Below are 23,953 nucleotides of genomic sequence, written 5' to 3'. Positions count from 1 at the left end.
CAGAGGGCATTATGGACATTCCAGTTGTTCCAGTGGCTTAAGGCTTTGTTTTGTATTTAAATTATCTGTACTTCTTGGCTATTAGGTGCTGCTTTATAAGTCAAAGAAGCAAGTTTTAGGTCATGTCAGAGAGTCCCAAAAATTCTATTGCTTGAGAATGATAGTGCAGTGTCCCAGTCTGAAGATGAAATAGATGCATTGTGCCTTACTAACCGATTAAAGGGAAAAGAGAGGCTAACACTGACCAAGGCTGTCCATGATTTACACAGTTCAACCTTACTGTAGTAACCTTTGGCCAGAAAACTGATGGGACTCTTGGCAAATGATCTATGCCATTGCAAGTGCACATGGGCACAGCTAAGATAACATTGCTTGTAAATGGCTGGACAAGAAATTTTGTAGTTCGCAAAATACAGTTTGCAATAGAAAAGTAAGCAATCCTCCATCAAAGCCTCTGCTAATGTGTTTCATTTTTTTTTTTTTACACTATGTCAGTGTCATCAGTTTTTTCAAGAAGCAATAGGTTTAAATGGCTCAATGTAATCCTTTCATTATTCTCACTTGTTTTTGCTCAAGAAGGAAAGGGGAAATTAGGAACTGAGACTGAAAAGTCTGTTCCATGGAGATGCAGCGTGATCGCTGTATTCCCAAAACTTTTGAAAGGAATTTTTGACTAGCAGCTATGACATAAATTCTCAAGGTAGTGAGCAAGATAGCTTCTAATTTACTCTTGTCCTTGGGCACTGATTTTGATCACTGAGTGCTGGTTTGAGAGAAAAAGAAATATATGAGGTCTTATTTTCAATATGATCTTCTGATTTCAGGTGTGGAATGAGAACCCACTTTCTGTTTATGCATAGATTAAGTTCTTCACATGTTACTGGCATGCTCTGCAAAGAATTAGCCATGAAATACTGTAAGCAACCAATTCTACAGCTCTGACTGTTTTTATATATCACTCTTAATTGTGGATTTTTTCTGAAAGATAATTGTCTAGATAAGTACATGTCTGTCCCTATAGACCTGTTACAAATTTTGTGGGTTGGGTATTCCTCTCCTAACATGACTAAGTGCTGCAGTAGAATATCAACCTTCAACGGAACATCACCTTTCAAGTCCATTTGGACCTATCAAGTTTATGCTGAAGTAGTACAAAACTCTTTTTTTGCCATGAGTCACAAGACCTTCTTCAGTTAAAATTTTTTGTGTGGTGAATGTAATTTTGTCTGTGTGTCCCATTTTTAGAGCCTTTACAGGAGAACTAAAAAATTGTATACTTCCTTCTTTCTTTCCAGCTCTTTGAATTGAGGTGAAGGTACCTTCTCTATGTCTTTAACTTCTGTACAAGATGTAGAGCTTTGTTCGGAGGTACTTGGAGACAAAGAGATTGTGTGCTATTAAAATGAAGGTTCTGTTAATTTCCTTAGGCACAGTTTTGGGCATTAAAGATAAGTTCATATTTTGACTCTATTCTCCATTTTGTCCATGGTACAGAGTATATATATTGCATGAATATCAGTAGGCGTAAAAAGAGTCATAATTCAATTCTGTGTACATAACAAAATTGTATCCAAACACTTGTTTAGAAATGATAGTAAAACCAGAATAAGGCATTCTCTAGAAGTTTATAATCCTTTATCTTACTTTCAAATCATTTGATGAACAACTGAGAGAGATTTGGGCACTTCTGACTTGAAGCAGTAACATTCTAACCCTACAGAGTCAGACCCACAAAGTGGAAGCTAATGGAATGCAGCTCTGTGGCACTTTTTGACCTGTAGATACCAGCAAGCTTTATACTTACCCAAAGTCTTAATATTTTTTTTTTTGTAGATTGTAAGTTGTGGCAGTCACACGTGCCTTTTGCAAGGCTTTTCTTAATGCAAGTAGAGAGAAATTCTCAAAATTCACATGAATTTCAGTGATATATCCATAGGGTTATTGTCACCAGGGCCATGTTCTTTAGCTACTTTTCTTTGGCATGACTGGCATGGAGGTGGGCACCCTAGTCTTTTGGTAATGTCACCACTGCCTTTCAGAGAATCCATAGTAAAAAATGTTTGATGTAAGATGAGCAAGGAATTCTGTAGGGATGCTGTGTTTTAGCCTCAAAGTAAGATAGACTGGCAGAACAGGAACAAGTTTATTACAGCACTTGGAAAGGCACAGAGGTGCCAGCCCTTAGTCAAGTGTAGCAAATACAGGCCAGGAACGTAAGGAAGGGAGCTGGCAAACAGAAAGACCAAAGAGTAAAAGGCACCAGCCAAACAAAACAGCAAAGTGGCCTGGGCAAGTGTGCTCAGGCAGTATCCCCAGGGAAAGGACAAGCAGCATCCATATGTTCCTAAGTGGGCTGACGTCTAGTTGACAGAAGCTTTTCTTGGATGTTTTTGAGAAAATCTGCATCCATATGTAATGCCTGAGTCTTGTTGCACTATACTGTCTGTATGATATGTTCAGGAGTAACTTTGATCCAGACATGGCCTTACAGATTTCAGAGCTGTTTGGGATTTAATTCTCTGGCTGTTGTACCTCCTTGACCATTTTACTGGCTTTGTATACCTGCCAGTTTAGCCCCACCACAGAGATGAAACATCATCTTCTCTCCCAAGTCTTTTGTCATACTTTCACTGTATAAGTAAAATTCATCCTGCACCCCAGGCAGTGTATTTAAGTCAGGGAATGCAAACTGCCCCTTAAACGTAATGGCTGAGTGCAGTGCAAACATGACTCTTGCCATTCCTGGTTTATGATTATCATATCCCACTTTCAGCTGGCTGGGCTGCATTTTTTTGCTTTTCTAAAACTCTGTATGCATTTTGTCGGACCTGAAGTATATTTCTTAGTTGAAATAATCTGTACTGTGCCTTTTGTGCCTCATTCCTTCCTAATGTTCCTGCATTTAGCATCCCTGGAACAGGTTAGAGGTGATTTGGTTTTGTATGTTGTATGTCCTGTCAAGGTGGCACATGAATATGTAAGAACATTTTCTCTCTCCTGACATGGTGGTCCTGGTCCAACCAGTGCCTGTCTGTTGGTTAGGATTTGTGCTATACAATGGGTCTGGAAAAAGGAGTGAGGAAGATAATGTGAAAAATCTCAATCATTCTCTGCAAGTGCCAGTTATTCTCTACTGACTATTATAGAGGGAGATGAGGTTTCTAATTCAGAAGTTTTAGTTAAGTACCATTACTATGTGGGAAGGATTCAAGTCCTGGAATCCACTAAAACAAAAATGTTTGTATGTATGTGACCACAAGGGAGTAAAGAAGTAGACTGTGTATGTGTTTGCTTGTATGGCAGGGATCTGACATTCCATAAGTTTCACATAGCATTAGGGAGAAAAGAATCAGGGAAGCTGCTGAAGTTACACACTAAGAAAATGTCTCCTATTGTGCTATTTTGGAGCCTATTGGTCCATTTCTGAATCTGTAGCATTCACAGATGTTGCAGGCTTTAAGCTCCTCAGTGTTACAAACTATGGAAATTATTCTTCTTCATTATCACAGAAATATATGTAACAGGAGATTTATTAAAACAAACTGTAGAATCAAACAAAATCATAGAAACTATCAATTCATCACTGAAATGATGATCCAGAGCAAATCAACTTTTATCACCACCAATAAGTATCACAATTTGATCAAAAGCAGAATGAAAGATCTCTTATTTCTACTTACATAATATTTACAACTGCTGTTAAAGTAAGACTTTTACTGTGCCAAGGAGAGAGTCTTTCAGCAAAGCAAAATTCATTTTGTGTATGACCTTTAAAAGCCATCAGTTTCAGATGACCTCCTCACATACAATGTAGTAGCCCTTTTCTGGTGGTAATGAACTGTCTGCTCTAATACTTTCAGGTAAAGCAGCAGTTAAAGTTATAAATGTGGAGAAAATAAGATTTCAGGCTTATCTCATTGGCTTCATCTTTTAAACACCATCAGACCAGCACAACAAACTAACTTAATACAGCCCCAGACTGAAGTTATCAAGGCACGAGAAGCAGAATGCCTTGCATCTTTCATTTAAGTAAAATGTGTGGCAAAACCTAACTTGTAACTATGTCAAAGTGTGATAAATTCTTTTTACATTTGGCAGTGATGAGAGAATAGATTTTAAATTTTAAAAGTGCTGTACTACAGCTAGTTACTTCCTGCTAATATTAATATTAGAGAACAGTAAACTAATCCAGTATTTATGTGACTGGAGAGTCACACTTGGTGCATGATAAAGTATAGTATCATTTCAATTAATGAGACCATCAGTTTTTAAAATCCTCTTGAAAAACTGAAGAAGGTATTTGGATATCTATCACTTGGAATAAAACGTTGCTAATGCTGTATGACTTTAAAGATAAAATCTGTTCACTAGTGTAGAAAAAAACATTTCTGCAATAGCAGATTTTTAAAATGAAAAGAGAAGGTTTGTGAAAGTACTGTGAGGGGGAAAACTCATTTTTTAAAAATAAGAGGGTTGGGATAAGGGGCTTACATTATTTACTGTATTCCTGAGGGTTTAGAAAGATATAGGTTTACAGTTTTTCCAGGCTGTAGGTATTTGAAGATAAACTGAAGTTGAATTGTTTCAGTTAATTATAATTGTTTTGAGGAGCACTGAGAGTAGTCTATAGAACAGCACAGAAGAGTGCAAAAAATGTTATAAATTGCTGTTAGTCTAATTCCTTTAAAAATAAGAAATCTCTAGGCATGTCTAGTTAAAGTTTTCTTAAAAATAGTTTTTCTAAAACCTTACTATGTAATTTCTACAATGAATAATTGCATTCATTTCATGCTATTTTTAAAAGATACTAATTTTTATCTCATGTGGTTTTTGTTTAAAGAAGTAGTTTAAAATATTAGTTGCACACTAAACTGATAATGTGGTTAACATACATTGATGTTTTCTGTTTAGTTCACTTGGGACTTCTCATACCTGTAAACCCAAAATGATAAATCAGCTAATGAAACTGTTTAATATATTTGTGTGGTCCAATTTTTATCTTTCAAGTCTAAAAAGGTTTTGCCAGTTATTTCACAAAGAGCAGTGAAGAAACTTGCCAAAAGTTGAAGAAATCAACTGTTATATTAAATAACTGAAGACAAAAATGGATGGGTAATGGCTGAAAATTGTATAATAAATCAAATATGCTGGCCCTTGGAAACTAACTTATTGATATTTGATATTTTCAGTCTCCAGTGTCTATTCTAATGAAGTTGGGGTGCCTAGAAGAGCTTCATTTCCTGTCTAATCAGAATTCCTTAAATAATTGATTCTTTGCCTATGCCTGAAGCAGGAGCCCCTGAGAGAATAAACCGCCCAACAGTACATAGATACAGAAAGTACTGAAAAATTGGTTTGGACAGTTGCTCTTAACTATAATATTTGTTTTTCCATCAGGAATAATACTATCTTATTTTTTGTTTCTTTATTTCCCTCTTGGTTTCCCGAAATTTCATCTCATAGAATTTTAAAGAGCAAAAAAAGGTATGTGTAACAGGTGGTGGAGGTTGGAAGGGGTCTCAGGAGGTCAACTCATCCAATTCCCCTGCTCAAGCAGGGTCACCCAGACCTGGTTGCCCAGGACTGCCCAGCTTTTGAATATCTCTAATGAATGACTCCAAAAAATCCCTGGATAATCTGTGCCAGTCCTTGGTCATCCTCCCAGTAGCAAAGTGTTGAAGTTTGAGAGCACCTCCTGTGTTTCATTTTATGTTCTTTGCCTTTTGAACCTCTCATTGTTTCTGTAACAGCAGTTTTAACCTCTTAATGAGACTTTTTACTCATCAAAAACCCCTAAAAATGTTTACAGAAAAGGCTCAAATATTATTTGGTGGAACTTGAATAGAAGGTGGTGAATAGAAGAACTGTGAACTGCAAAGGCACCCTCTCAATTCCTCCATTCCTGAAACAAGGATTGTATTGTTTGCTCAATTCTTAGAGTAAAATGGCCAAGTCTAAGTCTGTGGAGAAGATTTATGTGAATTCAGCTGTTAGAGTTCAGTGAAAGAAGTGTGGACTTAAAGTTCCTATCATTAATGTTTTCACTGGCATTGTGTGAATGATAGAGAAAAGACATCCTAATTTATCTCCTGCCCAGAGATCAAGTGTCACACAATGGCTTCCTGTAGCATTGGGCAGCTGTGTGGACTTCAGAAAAAATATATTTAATTGGAAAGTTTTGAGATTTTAGGAGTTCTCTAAAGTTTCACACACATTTCTCCTATTTTAGAATTAGACTCTGGTTATTTTTCAAATTTTTATTCAAGTCCCATGCCTTTATTAGAATTACTGAAAATCCATCTTGGAAAAAAAGAAACCCTTCAGGAATGGAAGTAGCCCATATTCTCTTCTAAAGTTAGTGTTAAAACCTTTTTTCTTCCATTTAATCGAAAGCAAATTAAAAAAGTAACTTGAAAATTTATTTTGATTGAAAGCAATTGGGAGCAGAATTGTGTTTATAATTGTGTTTATTGCCAATACATATATATATAAAGATTGAATACGGTGTAGCTACATTATATGGTTTTGCTTGAAGAGATTACTGTAATGTCAGTGTTTGTAGAAAACAAAGCCAGCAGAAGCCTTCTAGATTGTAAACCTCCTGCTACAGTTACTAACTGCAGATTGTAATCTTTCTCATAAATATCACCTTTTTGAGATTAAAGTTGATTTGAACTTGGACTTGACTGTCTTGTCTTGTTTCGTCTTGTCACCCCCTACAGTGCTGTTTAACTTTTTCTATTATTTCCATCCTAAAATTATACACTGCTAATTCATACCCATATATTCTGAAGTCTTGTTCTTTATTTTAAACAGCTATTCTCCATTCATGATATATATTCCTAGATGTATTTTTAGAGAGCAATCGGGTCTTCTGGAATTAGTACTTTTAAAATAGATATCACACTAATTGCCTTCTTATTTCACGCAAATCTTACAGGCTGGAGGCCCCTCTCAAGCCTGGACTACTGAGAGATTTTCTCTTTTCGTTTGCAGGTTGTTCTCTGTTTTCCTGATCCTAGACCCTGTAGGATCAGCTGCTCAAGAGGATATAGGCAGAGGAGATGAAGGTAGGAGTATTCAGAGCTTCCCTGCTGGCAAGGGTTACACACTTAACTATTACAGCTTTAATCCTCTTGGTTTATGTTCAGTCCTTCAGGAAAGTGCATGTTTTTCTTTGCCTTTATTTTTCCTTGGTATTTGAAGAAATACTTTGTTTATGCAAGCCTTGAGCTAATCTCATTCTCAACACCTGGATTAAAATGGATTAATTTCATAAAAGGCAAGCAAGAATTTAATCTTTTTCTGCTACAATTAGCTTCCAAAAGACATTGGAATACAGAATCAGACAAAGAACATCAAACTGAATCCCTAGCTATTTACTAGAATTCCAATGTTGATTAAATTTCATTGACTTCTAAAGCACCCTTTCTTAGTTCTTTTCAAAGGCCATGATGTACTTTTCCCTTTTCCAAAAAAGGAGGGGACAGTTTTATTTGTTGTATTAGAAGTTCCTGCAGTTGAAACTATGATATCAGAGTTGTAAATGGATAATGGCAATCCAGGGACAAGTTCTTTTGCTAGCAAGAGCAGAACCATGTGTCAGACTTGCAGAGAACAGATGGCAGAACAAGCTCTGGGTTAGACTCCCTCTACTACCATGCTAACCATTTTACAAATGGGATTAAAGGTACCTCACTGAATCTCAGAAGAGTTTAGAAGGGGCTTAGATGGAAAATGTTCCCCATTTCCCACATCTTCCCTGTGAAGCAAATGGGTGATAAGTGTAACTGCATTCTTGTGTCTGGCTTCCTCACCTGCAGTAAAAAAAAAAAAAGTCATCTGTTGTCATTTGTGATTGAAGTTGAATCTAGTTTGAGGGCATTGAAGCTGATAAGCAGGCAAAATCAAGATGGTGCTGGAAATCACTTTCTCCTGAATTCTCAGGTCAGTTTACTCTCCTTGTTTACCAGGAGGAAGTGTGAATAATTTCAGGTCTCACAAAGGAAGGAACAGAGCACTTATTTGCAACGGTTCTTGCCCAACAGCATATAGGAACTTAGCTAATAATGCATGATATCAAAAGAGAGGAGCTTAAATTAACAAGACTACTGTGATTGTATGGTACACAGAGTTACATTGCATTAAATACTGGGCACAGTTACTTCTTATCTTTGTGAAAGCACAGTTGCCTATACCCTAGAAGATCCGTGTCCATCCATATCCTTTGTCAAATCTCTGCTCACTCTTTTTTTGTGTTTCTTCTAAACCAAAGGTCGGCTGGACATATTCATTTTTTTGTTTCAACGGATCAGAAGTATGAAGAAAACTCTGAAATATTGAGTGACTTGAAAGACAGGTCTATGACAGTTCAACAAAATCAGTAAACACTATGAAAATAAACAGCCAGCATTAATGCTTAGCATCACTGAACTGCTGACTCCTGGGCACCAAAGGGTTAATCAGCTTTTATTCTCACAGAATTGATTAAGATTGATTAAGATCGATTTTGAATTTTTTTTTTTCAGAAGAGGAATTTTTGGTTTACTGCCAGCACTAGCAAAACTGCACAAATAGACAAATTGCACTGGGAAGCAATTTGATATCTGTAGCCTGTGAGGGGAGAGGCTGCTTACAACATACATTTTTATAACATACTATAAAAGAGATGTGATTTGCACTTACTGACTCTGAACTCCTTTATCACAGCCAACCAGGTATTACAAAGCAAATCATAGAGTGTGCTTTTGTGTGATACACAGAATTTATATATGCTTCCTCAGGTTTTATCTAATCTGGGAATTTAAATTGATAGAATATGTTGTTGGAACCACCTATGCACTCAGTTTACAAACATCTAGGGCTTTCTTTTCATCTTTCTAGTGCCATTGGTCCATCAGATGTATTCTCTATGTTAGATTTAGAAATACTGGCTTTTGAGAAAAATATAGTAGTAAATATTGTTGTCACAATTTTCTCTTTGGGGTTTTCAGTGAAGAAGCTGTTACTTTAGGAGCAATAGTACGAAAGGAGTCTTCTTCTAAATTGTATGCATTTTATCATGTTTTTCTGTTTCCTTCGTGTGCTGATTCTGTAGTGGAGATGGGTAGATGTTCCATTTATTTAATGCTTCTACTTGCAGTTCCTTATCATTTGTGGTTTTGATTGATAGTGTTGTCTTGATGTAATGTTTTGGGTGGTTGACTGACTGTGGGCAAAAGCATGTCATGTTCAAAGTGTTTCTCTTTGTGATGATTTGAAGAGCCATTTAAATTATACAAATTATGACCTGTGATCCACAATCACATGGACTGGTGAATATATAGTATTGAGTATAGATTTCCTGTGAAGTTCTTCTGTTCTACCACTACATTTAAAACACTTTCTCTTTTAATAACGGCATTTTTTGTTGTTTAGTAGTCATTCATGTATTTTCTGCTAATGCTAATGGATTTTTTCATGGATATGCAAGTATGCTTTACTCTATAGATTGGGTCAAACCAACCTATATAGGAATTTAAGATGTAGGAATATATAGGAATATAGGAATTCCTATATAGGAATCCCTACATGAGATGGTTAGATAAATTTTCCTCCCCAGAAATCACCTACCTGTGAAAATAATATAGTCAGTGTGTTTTTTTATTATTATTACTATTATTATTATCAAAAAACCCAGTTAACATGTGTGAAGAACAATCATTGAAAGTGAACACAGAGGCAAGACTTATGACTTCTGGGCCAGAAAATTGTAGCATGAAAGGTCACAAGAAAGGTTGATTCAAGGCTTATGCAAAGGAAAAAGAAGGGGAAAAAATCAATTTTTTTTTAAGTCACCAGTGTTTCATGGAAACAACATAGAGAGAATAAAATTTATTTACTTTTTGTTGATTTCTTCTGGTTGAGGTCTTAATTCCGATGGACTCTTGGAGTCATTTAAGCTTTCTAGTATCTCATTGCTCCACAGGAATAAATTAAAACCTTTTGCTGTCTAAAGGGAGATGGAGTTGTTTGTGGGTCTTATGATTCTATGCTTTTATGCTATTATCACATGGAACACACCTATTTGCTGGTGTGTTCCATGTGATAATAACCTCTATACCTGTGCACTTCTCTGACCATATTCCCATTTCCATTCAGAACAGGAGATCTCCTACCAGTTCAGTAACAGCAGCCTGTGTTGGTTTTATATGGCCTGGCTCTTGGTCATGGGGGAGCCACAGATGTGGTGTCTGTGAGAAGCTTCCAGCATGTCCAGCAGAGCCAATCCCTGATGGCTCTGAAGATGGACATGCTGCTGGCCAAAACTGGGCCAATTAGAGATGTTGGTAATGCCTCTGTGATGACGAGTTAAGAAGAAAATCAAAACAAAGTTGGTGGTGCAGTTTTAATTCCTGACAGATTAGGACTGAGAACGTGTGAGCAGAACAGCTCTGCAGACACCAAGGTCAATGCAGCAGGAGAGGGAGGAGATGGTTCAAGCTCCAGAGCCAAGATTCCTCTGCAGGCCATGGTGAGACCATGGTGAGGCAGCTGTGCCCCTGCAGCCCATGGGGACCCACAGGGAATCCAGAGATCCACCCTCAGCCCGTGGGGATCCACAGGGAATCCAGAGATCCACCCATAGCCCATGGGGATCCACAGGGAATGCAGAGATCCACCCTCAGCCCGTGGGGGAGGTGCCCATGCCGGAGTGGGCGGAGGCCTGTCGGTGGCTGTGATCCAGTGGGAGACCTGGTGGAGAGAGAGGGCCCTTGGTTCCAGGCTGGAGCAGCCTGTCCTTAGAGGACTGTGTGCCCATGGGAGGGACTCACATTGCAGCAGTTTTAGGAGGACTGCTGCTCATGAGATGGAGCCACATCAGAGAAGTTTGAGAAGAGCTGTCTCTTGTGAGAGGGACCCCACAGTGCAGCAGGGAAGGGCTCTCTCCCTGAGCTGTGAGAGAAAGCATGTGGGATAAATGGTAAACGGACCAAAACCTCTACTCCCTGTCTCCGTGTGCTGTCAGTGGGAAGGAGGGAGGGGCTGCCAGGGAGAAAGGTGGTTTTTAAGGGCTTATTTTACTTCTCAGTGCCCTGCTTTGATTTTGCTAGTAATAAATTCTCTTAGTATGGCCAAGTTGAGGCTCTTTGGCCCTTGATGGTAATTGATAAGTGTTTTCTCTCAGTCCTTAACTCATAAAGCCTTTGTCATATTTTCTCCCTCTATCTAGATGTAGAGGGGAGTGAATGGCTTGTAGAGAGGCTTCCATGGGTGCCTGACATCTGGCCAGCATCAAACCACAACACATTCCTATTCAGTGAAGGTGTCTGTTCCTTGCTCCAGTTTTGGTATACTGTTTCTTTCAGCACATCAAAATATCCTCTGACAGACCCTTTTGTCATTCATGGAATGAACTGAGGCTGTATGGTCATTCTGGTCTGTTATTCAGCATTCCTCATGTGATTGTTGTCTCCTTTAGGGTCTGTCAGATAGTACCAAGTAGTCCCAAGAAATGAGGGATGGAGAGCTGAAGGAGAATGAAATGCATTAAAAACTGTGCATTAGCTGGTCATAATCTTATGGATGGCAAATAGTGGCTGCTTTAAATGGAAATTCACAGATTCTTGGAATGGGTATTTCATGATTTATCCATAAGTGTGGTTTGAGGACCAAAATTTTTGTTGATTACTTGCAAGCCATACCCATGGAGACCAAGGTAATTTTAACAGTAAGTTCAGTGGGTCCAGAATAAACTTTTAAGTGAATAAATAATTTTACTTTCAAACAAAGTCTGAACACTGAAAATATTCTAATGTCAAAGAACCGTATTCCTATATTCCATTAATATTCATTAAGAAGTGAAAGAAACACATATTATGTTCCACTGGGATATGGCTTCTACTTTTCTTTGTTCATACTGAAGTTTCTTTTAATATATTCTGAAAAGTCTTTGGTAACCTTTACGCTCTTTAGTTGTGTGCAAGCTTTTACACTTCTTCCTCCACAGAAATCACTGTCTGCTTCTGAATGTATTTCTGTTGTTTTCTGTCGTATTGCAGACCTCCTTTGTAGCTTGTTGAGACTGAGTGAATCTTCTGTTCATCTTGAATGAAAGCTGGTACAGAAAATTGGACACATTCACCAGGGTAATTGCATCTATTTTGCAGTTCAGCTTTCAGTGGTTTTGTTGCAGCGAGAGAATTGAGATGTGGTGACACTGTCAGGCTTTTTGACACAAAGCTGGGTGAGACTCGAGTATGATGCCTTCAATTAATTTCTCATTCTGTGGAAAACACCTGCAGAAAATATACTTGTTTTTCCATCTACTATTATCTAGACTCATTGTCTTTTGGTTCTATTTTCCATGTTAGAATGTTGCCTGTGATTATGGTGTACTTATATTTGCTTTGAGTAGTTGTAAATTATCCCCATGTGGGAATATTATTATATACTAAGAAGTATATTGAAATACCATCTTGACAAATATCATTAAGATACTCAGTAAATGTGGCGCTCAAGGTGATTTATAGATTGTTAAGTGTTTTTATTACAGGGCAATACCTAGAAATTATGGGCTTAATTTCTGATTTTCTGGATTTTTATTTAATTATTCTTTGAAAATATTGGTTCCAAAGTCTCCTGAATTATCTCAATTTCTCAAATGATTCTGTAACAAACAGATGAGTGCACAAATCATTAAGAAGCCCCATTTTCATTCTCTATTCTCATGGAGTGAAAAAAAGGACACTACCATATTTCTGCGAAGATTTAAAGAAAAAAGGTATTTATGGTATTTACACTATCAGAAATAAATATGCTTTTCAAATTACTCTGATAGTGGCAGGTTATGTTTTGTAGGTGGAAAAAAATTAGTTATTGAAAAATTCAAATATAAAACAGTGATGAAATCTTAAGTAAAGATCACATATTCTATATTATTTTCTCAAGTCAATTACATGAGTTTTCAAGGAAATGGATAGCATGAAATTTCAGGAACAAATAAAAATGTATCATTTTTGACACAGAGCTCCAGCTCAGGTTTTGACTTGTATCTTTTAAATGATTGCTTTGAGAAGTCATAGAGAAGACTTAATGAAGATGCTGAGATCTTCATTAGTAGTAGTGGTATTCTAAAATTCTGAGTAGCAGTGGTACTCTAAAATTCTAAAATATCAGAAGGAGAAAAAAATAACTACCTACTCATAGTAAGGTATTTATTGTGGCAATAAGAGAAATTTACATTAAACTTGGAAGTCAATCAAGATGTTGACATTAATACAGTATAGGCTTTTTAGTATTGAATAAAGCAATGTTCAGTGACAAATGGCTCTTTAATCCACAAGCTGTTCAGAACTAGTGATAACACAGAAAGCAATTGCAAGCCCTCACTATCAAGCCTCAGTCTTAGTCTCCTCCTGGCCCAATCAGTCTTTTACTGTGAATTATGTGATAACAGAACTTTGTCAGAGGATAATGAAAGCTCACAGCTCATTGACTGCAGCACATTTGCAAGAGAGGAGAGATGTGTCCTCTTCTTCTTCAAGCTGCAGAGAAGGCTCCTCTGTGTGTTAAGAAGCAGCTGTATTACACAAAAGACACATCCAAAAGCATCCAAATGCAGGAGCAGGTCCAGGCTGCGAATCCCTAACACAGGAATAAGATCACTCTGAGGGAGAGGAGAGCTTCAGACATGCCTCTGTCTTTGTGTCTAGGTATTAGGACGATTGCTGAGACTTGCCTAATTTTTCACTCACTGAATAAAGAGCCAAAATGACTAAGTACGGAGCTTAAGGATTTAATTCCCAGTCAGATGCTTAAAACTGAGGTATGACAGCACAGAAATTCCTTGTGAATTGAGGCTTGAGACTTTTCTTGCATCATTCACAAAAGTCCTAAAACTGCTTATTATAGATTTTTATAAAAAATAAGAATCTTAATGTGTAATGTTGCGACTTAAGAACATCCATTTTTGTCGAAGAAAACACACATGAAAATATATTTGGCACATTTATAAATTTTACATCCTAAAATACTTTATATATCTGGGATAATTCTGTAAGATGACTTGCCATTATTTTGCTGAGGGAAAAAAACCTTTCGGAACAGGAAACATGCCACAGATAATAAGATTTAGCAGTGATTAGGATAGGCCTGATGGCTGAAGCCTAAAAGGAACATGAATCTCCTTCCCTCCAAAAGGATGGGTTTGGAGCTCAGTATGAGCTCCACTGACATTTTGTGGAGAGAATGGGAGGTAAATGAAGAGATTCCAGTGAGCAATTATGGAACATGTTTGTTTTATAGGTATTAGAGATCTTTTGGGATTTAGGGTTATTTTTTGGTACACATTTTTGTTTACAGAGGGAAGTGTGCTGAAAGGGTGGTGAAAGGTTGATAGTTAAAAATGTACTATCACAAATGAAGGACTGAGTATGCTAGCTGTGTTTAAATGTTCTGGAAGTTCATGGCCACTCTGTCTTAGCAGCTTGCAACCCCAGCATCCTAAAACCATATCCTTAAGAAAGGAAAAATAGGCCTTCTTGGCCCCTTGCCCAGGGAGGCAGGAGACCCATTCTGGCTCTGCCCAGGGGCCCCTGTTCCAGCTGTTACTGGTCATGCCAGTGCCCAGCTGTGTTCCCTCACCTCATGGCTGGATTTTCTGCATCTCACTGGACTTTCTATGAAATGGCATCTGTGTATAAGAGGTGGCAGTACTCATTGCCTTTTAAAGATTTCAGCAGAGAATGAAGAATTATTCATTTATTAATCAAACATTTTTAAAAAATTGTTAAACCAATTGATATACACAGAAAAATGTGAAACTTTTGGTTATGACAAAACAAGTTGTGTGGCTTGTGCAATTTTTTTAACAACCTATAAACTTTTGTTAATATGTCTTCTGATTGCTGAAATGTAGTTTCCTACTCTGTTATGTGGTGCCTTTATCACAGGAAATTGTTTAAATGAAAAAAAACTTAATCAGGAAGGAAGCAACACCAAGTTACTCTAGCTGCGCAGGAGAATGTCCATGAATCTCATTTTTCATCTCCTGGGAATGACTGCAGTCATCTTCAGTAATGAAATTTTTAGGCTAAAGGAGTGCCAGTGTAGGTCAAAAAAGTAGGACATGAAATTTTTGAAGCTATTCAACTGTTATGGGGAGCTTGACAATGTGATTTACAGGAAATTTCAACATAAATTAAAAGAAGATTAGCTCTGTAGAAGATACCTGTATTATTAGTGTGAAAATGTACAGGGCAGTTCTGTGTATATGTCAGTGTTGTATGACTGAGGCACAGAACTTGGCACACTGTTCATAGGGGTGTGGGGCTGTTTGAAGAGAGCTATGGGAACCCTAACAAAAATTCAGTTCCTCCACACACTGCTTTAGGAGATCTGGGACTTCCATGGAAGATATATGGATTATTTTGAGACTTGCATTGAAGAGGCTCTTTAGGGACTGCTTATAGATAGGAAACCTCTTGTGTATGTGCTATTACCTGTCAGTGAGGAGCTTGTATGAAACTTGGGGTGCTTTGGTTCAGTCGACAATGACACCACTGCTTCTTGGTTTGTTAGTTTGTATTCTTTTGTTTCTGAAGAGAACCTGTTTATCTGGTGGTTTTTCCCATATTTCTAAAATCACTTTATCAAGCTCTGTCCTGTTCTGTGGTACTGGGGCCTCCCTGTCATGGTTATTTGGTATTTTCCTGTTACTGCAGGATGTCTAGCAGAGCCAAATGATGGGTTGGTTTGTTGTGCTTTCTATCAGAGCCATCTGGAGACTTGCTGGAAAGGGAACCCTTGTGTTAGAGGAGTTATTGGCTGCATTCATGTTCTTTTGTGTGTATGTGCCTCTCCAAGTGCCAGAGCATTGTCTCATTTCCACTGGAAATATTACCTGCTTTGGTTGCTAAGAAAACACCTACTTATCTTGCATAGCAGCAATTTTGCCTCAAAGATGCATGTAACAGTTTTTCAAAAAGAATATTCTTCAATTAAAAAATAAAAAAGTGGAAATACTTACAGAGATTTTTTTCAAGATGTTCACAATGCAGTTTCTATTAATTCTGAGTTGTCCAAACTACTCAACATACAGCTGTTGCAAATTAACTTCCTTGTTAAGACAAAATGTTATGTAAAGCATTGAAGTAAATTGCAAATGGATCAGATTAGGATCTTTTGCTGTCAAGAAAAATAAAATATAATATCAGAAATTACATGAGAGCCTGCTTTTCTGTTGCTGTTTTGAGAAGGATATAAAGAAGATAGATTATAGTAGTATCTGAGTTCTTAAGTGTACTTTGCATATTTAACTTGTTTTCTTTGCTTTTCACTAGTATTGATAAATGTGATTAGGCTTTTGGGGTTTTTGTGAACAAGCAAAAGTTGCTTTGTTGAGATCTTGGTTTTAAACCACTGGAATGGCTAGTACCAAAAAGGAGAAATAGTGTCTCATTTTTTTATTATTCTTTGCACAGTGGAGAGCTAGTCTAAACACTTGTATTGATTTGCTTTTGTTTACAGTTACACATTTCTCTTCAGATGCATTCATTGGCTGTTCTCTCGTCTGACTCATATGTTTTAAAAATGCTGTCAATACACTTCTCTGGGAAATTCTGCCTAATTTATTAAGAGCATCATAATGCAGCAGTATACAAATCTACTTTTATTGTGAAGGCATAGGTGTCCTGAAGAGGCTGTGGAGTCCTTCTTCCTTGGAGACAGTCAAAAGCCCTGTGTATGTGGTCCTCAACAACTGGTTCTGTGTGGCCCTGCTTGAGCAGTGAGCTTGGACCAGGTGACCTCCCCACATCCCTTCTGACCTCAGCCACTTTGTGATTCCATGATTCCATGATTCCATTCAGGCATCCCATAGTTGTTCTGGGCTTGATTTAGACAAGCAAATCAGCTTTGCTGCCCCCCAAACCAGGAAAAAAGTTATTAAATGTAAACTATTTGGGAGCAAGTGATAAGATCTAAGTGTCTAAGGAAAAATTAGGAGTTAATATCCTTAAATGATTGGACTTGCATTGGCAGATGCATCCCCTTTCTCTGAGTGGGATAGTAGACTGACTCATGGAACAATATGCCACAAGACAGCATATTTGGTCTCTTGAAGACCTTTGATATCAAGGTTCTCAGAGGTTAAACCCAGGTCCAACGTTTATTTTTGGTATAGACATCAATGAAAGGAAATGAATGAATGAAATGAAGATATGTATTGTATCTGGAGAAAGGACTCTGTGCATTAAGTCTATTTTCTGATTTTCAGTTGGTCTAATAAAAGACATTATATCTCTTGCCTCCTGTGTAGTTCAGTGGGTTTCAGGATCTTGACACAGTTTCATAGCATTTCCTGTCAGTGAAGATATTTTCAGCTTTGCAGTTAGCCTGAATTTCACTTGACCTACAACTGAGCTGTGCAGTATCCAAACTGGTCCAAGTCTACTGCGAAGAGCTTCAAATCAGTATTGATTATATACTTATGAAGATGAAATTTCTGTAAGAACCAATATATTCAGCAATGTTTTGCATGATCACAATTCATTTTTATAATAAAATTAGTATGCCACCTTACAGTGTAGCTGCACGTGTTATGGTTTTATTATTTTAGTTGTCTGTTGAAGATTGCATGCAAGATGTTTTCCATTACCATCTGTATGGCCGATTACCTTGTCAAGTGAGCAGTTTGCCTTATCTCTCTCTTTAGATGACCACATTCACACCTTCCTCGGGAGGGGACCTCTGCTGATAACAGACTATTGAATATCAGTGCATGACTGATAAGAACTATAACATCCCATTGTGAGATGCTCGGCCCAGAGGGAGGAGCCAAGCACTGCTACCCCGATATAGTCTGAGATTCTGAAATTGCAACTCAGCTTTTTCTCCACAAGATTCCCCAGAGGAACAGCAGCTGCCTTTTCCTCCTGGATCTTCAGAGGAAGAATACATCCTTCTCTACAGATCCTCCTTGCTCCAACAGAACCACACCTGATACTTCAGAGGACTGCAGCCACATTTTCAATCGGACTACCACCAACACCCTGGCCGACAGGGTGTCAGGTTGGGTTCTGACTCTGTCAGTGTTGTTCTAGTGGACTGCATTGTTTATTTTTATTTTTTTTCCTCCCTATTAAAGAACTGTTATTTCCTGCTCCCAAATCTTTGCCTGAGAGCCCCTTAATTTAAAATTATAGCAATTCGGAGGGGTGGGGAGGGTTTACATTCTCCATTTCAGGGGAGGCTCCTGCCTTCCTTAGCAGACTCCTGTCTTCCCAAACCAAGACATTGTCTAATAATCAGACTGAATAACAATAGAAGTAGCAGTGCTGCATTTATTTTTTTTGTGGAATTTGTTTTTCAACTGTGTGTTGTTGAACAATGAAATAATTTATCAATAAAGAACAATTGCTCCTTTTCCAACATCCTTGTCTAGCCTCTGTTTCTTTAGAAATCTTGTAAGACTGCAGGTAGTGGGCAGTTCCTGTATTTGTTTCACGTTTTTATGCTGTGGAATAAAAACTAATCACAGATATAGCTTTGTACCTGGGTATTTCAAGATTACCTCACAAATATTTTAATTGCCAGTGTTCAGGTCACATTTATCTTAAAAATTATTATAGTGCTTTGTTTCTTTGTCTTGTAATTCCCTTCAGAGGAGAAAATACAAGATCTTTGAAATTAAACATGGTATCATCTTCATAAACTTAGCAATTAATATATTCTTCAGATGTTTAATTAAAATTAACCCCCCCAAAAAAAAAACCCAAACAATAACAAACAAAAACCTAGCCAGCTAAACAAACAAACAAACAGCCCTCCTAGAACAGCACATTGCAAGGACAAGTATTAGAGTAAAATCTGAAATGTTTTCATTGAATTACTGTTTTTATTTTTTTTCCCCAGGAAAGAGAACTTTCCCAAAATCTATGTTTTCACACTCTCTGCAAGGAATTTTATATTTTGATGTATGTTCAGGTTAAATGGCAAAAAACTTGGAAGATATGTACACCTTTTTAAAGCTTTCTTTGGATCATATCTCGGTGGAAGGTTTGTAGTGCAGCCTGCTGCTCCATGCAGGGTGAGCTGTGAGATTAGACCAGGATGCTCAGGGCTTTATCTGTTGGATCTTGTGAATTTCCAAGGCTGGAGGCTGCACAACCTTTCTAGGCAACTTGCTTCACTGCATGGATGACCTTGAGGAGGAAAAGGTTTTCCTACATTCAGTCTGAATCTCACATTTTAATTTGTGTCTGTCCCTTGTCCTATCACCATACATGACAGAAGAGTCTGGCTTCATCTTGTTAAACTCCTCATAGGTGTTTGGAAGCTGATTTTAGATATTCTCTTCAACCTTTTCCAGAAAATGAGAATTTAGTATATATATTTTAATAGAGACTCATTATGACTTTATTGCTTATATTTTATTATTATGACTTTTACTTCCATAAATGTATGCTGATAATATAATTTCACCGCATTTTTAGAATAATAATAATAGGAATATAAAATTAAAATAAAATAATTCTTCCATTTTCCCTAGATGAGTTTATCTAACACTTTTTCTTCTGTCTGCTGTGTAAGGCACAAACCCAAAAATTGCCTCCAGGTAATTTCTGTTTAAAAATTTACTCCGCTACATAAGGGCACCACACCTTTGACCAGGCAGCAAAATATGTCCTTTCATTAGAAAACCTGCTCTTGGTTAACTAGGTAACCACATTGCAGCTTTACTGTCTCAAAAGACTAATGAGCAGCTGGTGGATTCTTCAATAAATGCAGTTTCCTGTTGGAATTATTCCTTGTCTGAAGCCAGTCCAAACCAATTTATCTATCAAGAATGAAGAGGTAGCTTGCTTGCAACAACTGAAGCTAACTGCAACAGCTGAGTTTGAGAGGCAGAGAGTCAGGGTCTGTGGCTGGAGTCAGAAGGTATGGGGTAAAGCAGAGGCTGTGGGACACAGCCATGCAATTGGCAGATGAATAAAAAGTTGCTTCAACCAGCCTTTCTTCCCTGAATGTGCTGGAGAGCTGCCTGTGGAACACAGGGATACTGAGTTGGGCTCTCCCTGTTTCTAAAGAGGAAACACCTCTTTAGGAAAACACCTAATTTGTTTTTAATTAAATACCACTAAAAGACAGAGACCCTCCAGAACTTATCATCATAGCAAAGAATTAGGAGGGAAAAAGTATGTGATTTCAAAACATGAACTCCTGCATCTTTTTAAAAGTAAGTTGTAGTCTTTTTATACCCAAGTGTTTGAAGACATGATTTTTAGTTACTGTTTTTCATTGCATCTCATTTCTGTTCATATTATCATAATGTATGAAATAATCAGCACTGCACAGTCACTGCAGAAAACTCCTGCTATATCTGGAAATGTGTCAGGTTATGTTTCTGTATTGCTACGTGGATATCACACTATGATCGTTCACACACTGTGTAACATTTAGAACTGTTTTATACCGACAGGCAATGCAGGTTTCATTCCATAAGTATCCTTTTTGTCAGTTTTCTCTCTTGAATGGTGTGGCACAGGGAAAATTTCTGTAGCCAGAAATGGTCCAGGTCTTTACTGGAACCAGTCATATTCTGGGAAATGAGAGATATACCAATTACATATAACAGTTGTTATAGTTCTGAATGTAAAGACTACCATAAAACTTATGTCTAATGCTCCTGCCTTACCAATGTTATTTCTGTATTTGTAGATGAAACTGCATTGGTAATAGAGATTACAAGTAGGAATAACAAATTTAAAATTAAGCAGTAAAATTATGACGGATGCTGCTTCAATTTCTTTTTCTTTTTTCCTTCATTAAGTGGAATTCAAATGTGAGAAAAACCAAGCACATATGACTGCAGAACAGAAACAAATTCCACTTACAGGCTATGATATGTAACAGAAAAATGTTTGTAGGCAGCTACAATCAGCAAAAATATTACTCTATCAACCTAATGTCATATTAACCTTACAGAAAGGACTGCCTTGAGGAAAGTGAGGAATGTTGATTGGTGAGTGGCTCTCTTGACATTCCATTTTCCTTTGTGACACACTGACTGAGCACACTATTCTGATTCAGATGTTAATTTATGGAAATGGATAATACAATGTATCTGATTGCTTAATTATACATCCTGGGGATTCATTCAGAACCTTTATAATACATCTTGATGACCTTTCAAAGGCAGAACTGGCAATTTGCAGCTTTTATTGGGGTTTAATCAACTGGACAATACTTCTCACATCTTTTTCTGATGAGGGAACTGACCCCTGTCTGGCACCTTTGTCATGTACTATAATCACTGATCTCTAATGCAAAAAGAAGTCATTCTTATGTAGCATCCAAGAGCAAACAGAGTTAGCCCGCAGCACTGTCTCCTTACTCTTTCATGCCTGAAAGAGGCTATGAAGGTTTGGTATGGAGGGGCTTGCTGTGTGCTGGCAAAAATGTGGTATGAAAGCCAAATGACATGAGCAGTGAATACAGGAAGCTGTACATTGCACAGTGTAATAAATGGCATGGAGAAAGTGGATTTGTATTTCCCACTTGGACTGTTTCATTACAAAAAACAAGGTGTATCTACTGGAAATAAAAGAATTTATTGAAAATTGAAGAAAGGGGTCTTTACTGCATCAACTGCAATTAACATGCATAATTGATTGCCAAGAGTTGTGAATGAAAAAAAATTAGGACAGACTAAAAATCCAGCCAATGTGTCATATGTATAATATGAAATTCTTGAGTTATAATTGTAAATATAGAGCTATTAGAAAGTGTATGAATCCTTATGTCCTCCTGTGGGGTATAGCAGTAAGTCTCTATATTTGATTCTAGGAGCAACCCTCCCTTGTGTTTAGTTAACTACCAACTGCAGAGTTTTTTAATTTCTTTCAGAAAACCTGAGCCTCTCTATTAGTTTCAGTCTGTATATCTTGCTGGTGTGCATCACCAGAGGATTCCTAGCTAATTATGACTGACTCGTCAATTAATCATAGCAAGAAAGCTGACACTCTTGGCTTCCACTCCAAAACAGCAAAATAAAAAACCCATGCAGAAATTACACATCCTGCTTGTGTTCTGTATTTTGGAACACTGAAGCAAATCAACGCTCTTGAAATCCAAACATCTTACAGTTTCAATATTCCATTATGCTACCATGAGAGCCTGAAGTGAAGAATGTAATATGTCATAGCAATAAGGAAAGATGAATATAAGAAGGGAAATAACTTCTGTTGACCAATAGAGAGACTTAGAATTTCAGTGTTTATGTAACTCACTGCCAAGAATTAAAACTTTTACAAACTATCAGTTTCCTGTTTTTTAAATTTTTTTCCCTGGTGTGGTAGAGCAGTAAAGCAGTTTATGGTTTCTGATTTTTTCTTTAAGCAGAGATGTTAAGGAAAAAAAATCACTTTGTCAGAGCTAAAAGTCTAGGAGAGGTAATATTCCACCAAATGAGTTGACAGCACATATAGGAAGGGAAAAAAAGCTTTTGATGGTGTGGTGTTGGTAGGCCAGTACGTGGCAGTCTGTTTCTGCAGAGAGTTGGCATAAAATACATTTAAACACTCACAAAAAAATGTTTGGCTGCAGACAGTACTTGAAATTCTTGCCACCTTCTACATATGCTGTACAATGGACATGCTGCTCTATCATGTATTGAGTGTGCCTGAGAGTTACTGGGCTGGGAAAAATGTAATCTTTGCAATAGTGGATAGACAGGATAGCAGGACAGGGTTTTCTTTTTAAATAGCTTCAATTCACTTCTTTGGTATTCTGTTGATGAGTAGCTCTGGGTTTATATTTTAAAGCCTTTATAATCTACTAGATTTTATGAAACTTAAGGCAATTTTACTGTAGTAAATGATGAAAAGTAAATAAATGAGAAAATATGCATTTTTCTTTCTTTGATTTTAATTACCTTTTTTGGGCTGTCTTCTCAAATGGAACTTGTAGGGGATAGCTGTATGAAGGAAGATCTACATATCCCAGATTTTGTTATAAAAGACGGCTCACAACTGATTAAAGTTTAAAATGAAAAAGTATGTTTTCTTAATTAGTGATCTAATCTAAATGACTAAAGACACCAGCAGAGCATGCAAATGCACTTAGTCACAAAATATGCAAAATGCAAATACAGTCCCAGACTGTAGTGGGGTGGAAGAGTGAGACTAGACACTGTTTCCCCTCAAAGAAGAGAGATTAATTGCACCCACTGTCTCAAACATGTCTGGGATGGCTTTGTACTGATTAGTCTGGGGCTAATCTGCTGCACCCGGTAGCTGAGTAATCAGAGTGAGGTTTTGACCTAATTTATCAGTTACCTCTACATTTGCTTATTTTCATGTTTGAAAGATTTTTATAGCACACCAGCTGTCTGGATAATAGGGAACCATCAAGTCTTAAGTTTACAAACACATTTGCCTGAAATATTTTGCATGACAGGTTTCAGATTGTGACAATTACACTGGGTCAGAGAAAAGAACATCAAGTAATGCCAGTGCTTGTAATGAAGAATGCTCTGACCTGATGGAAGCACCTTGATTGAACATGTCATGTTGTATTTCTTATGAGAGAGAAACAGGGAAAAAATCTATGAAATGTTGTCTCTTACCACAATTTTGAGACAAAACCTCATGCTAGCTGTTTCTGAATAGTGTTTTGTTTTATATAAATCATGGCAGGCATGGAAATGGTTACCTGAAGGGCGGCAGGGAATCGCTCACTGTGCTAAGGCTGCCCCATGCCAGAAGTGGTACATGGGTCCCTCCTGTTCAGGGCCTTTTGCTGCTGTTCCTGACTTCTCATTGGAGCAGAGACTCACTGCTGTGCTGGGCATTCACTGCTAATGACTTTGCCCAAAGTCTCTCTTGTCTCTGTAACACCTCCTATCAGCTGGTTTCCATTTACCAGGTTCACTGGAGGGACTCTGGTGTCAAGATCCAATATATATGCCTCA

The sequence above is a fragment of the Camarhynchus parvulus genome, chromosome 3 (assembly GCF_901933205.1).
Source record: "Camarhynchus parvulus chromosome 3, STF_HiC, whole genome shotgun sequence".
NCBI lineage: Eukaryota > Metazoa > Chordata > Aves > Passeriformes > Thraupidae > Camarhynchus > Camarhynchus parvulus.
This window is presented reverse-complemented; position numbering follows the sequence as displayed.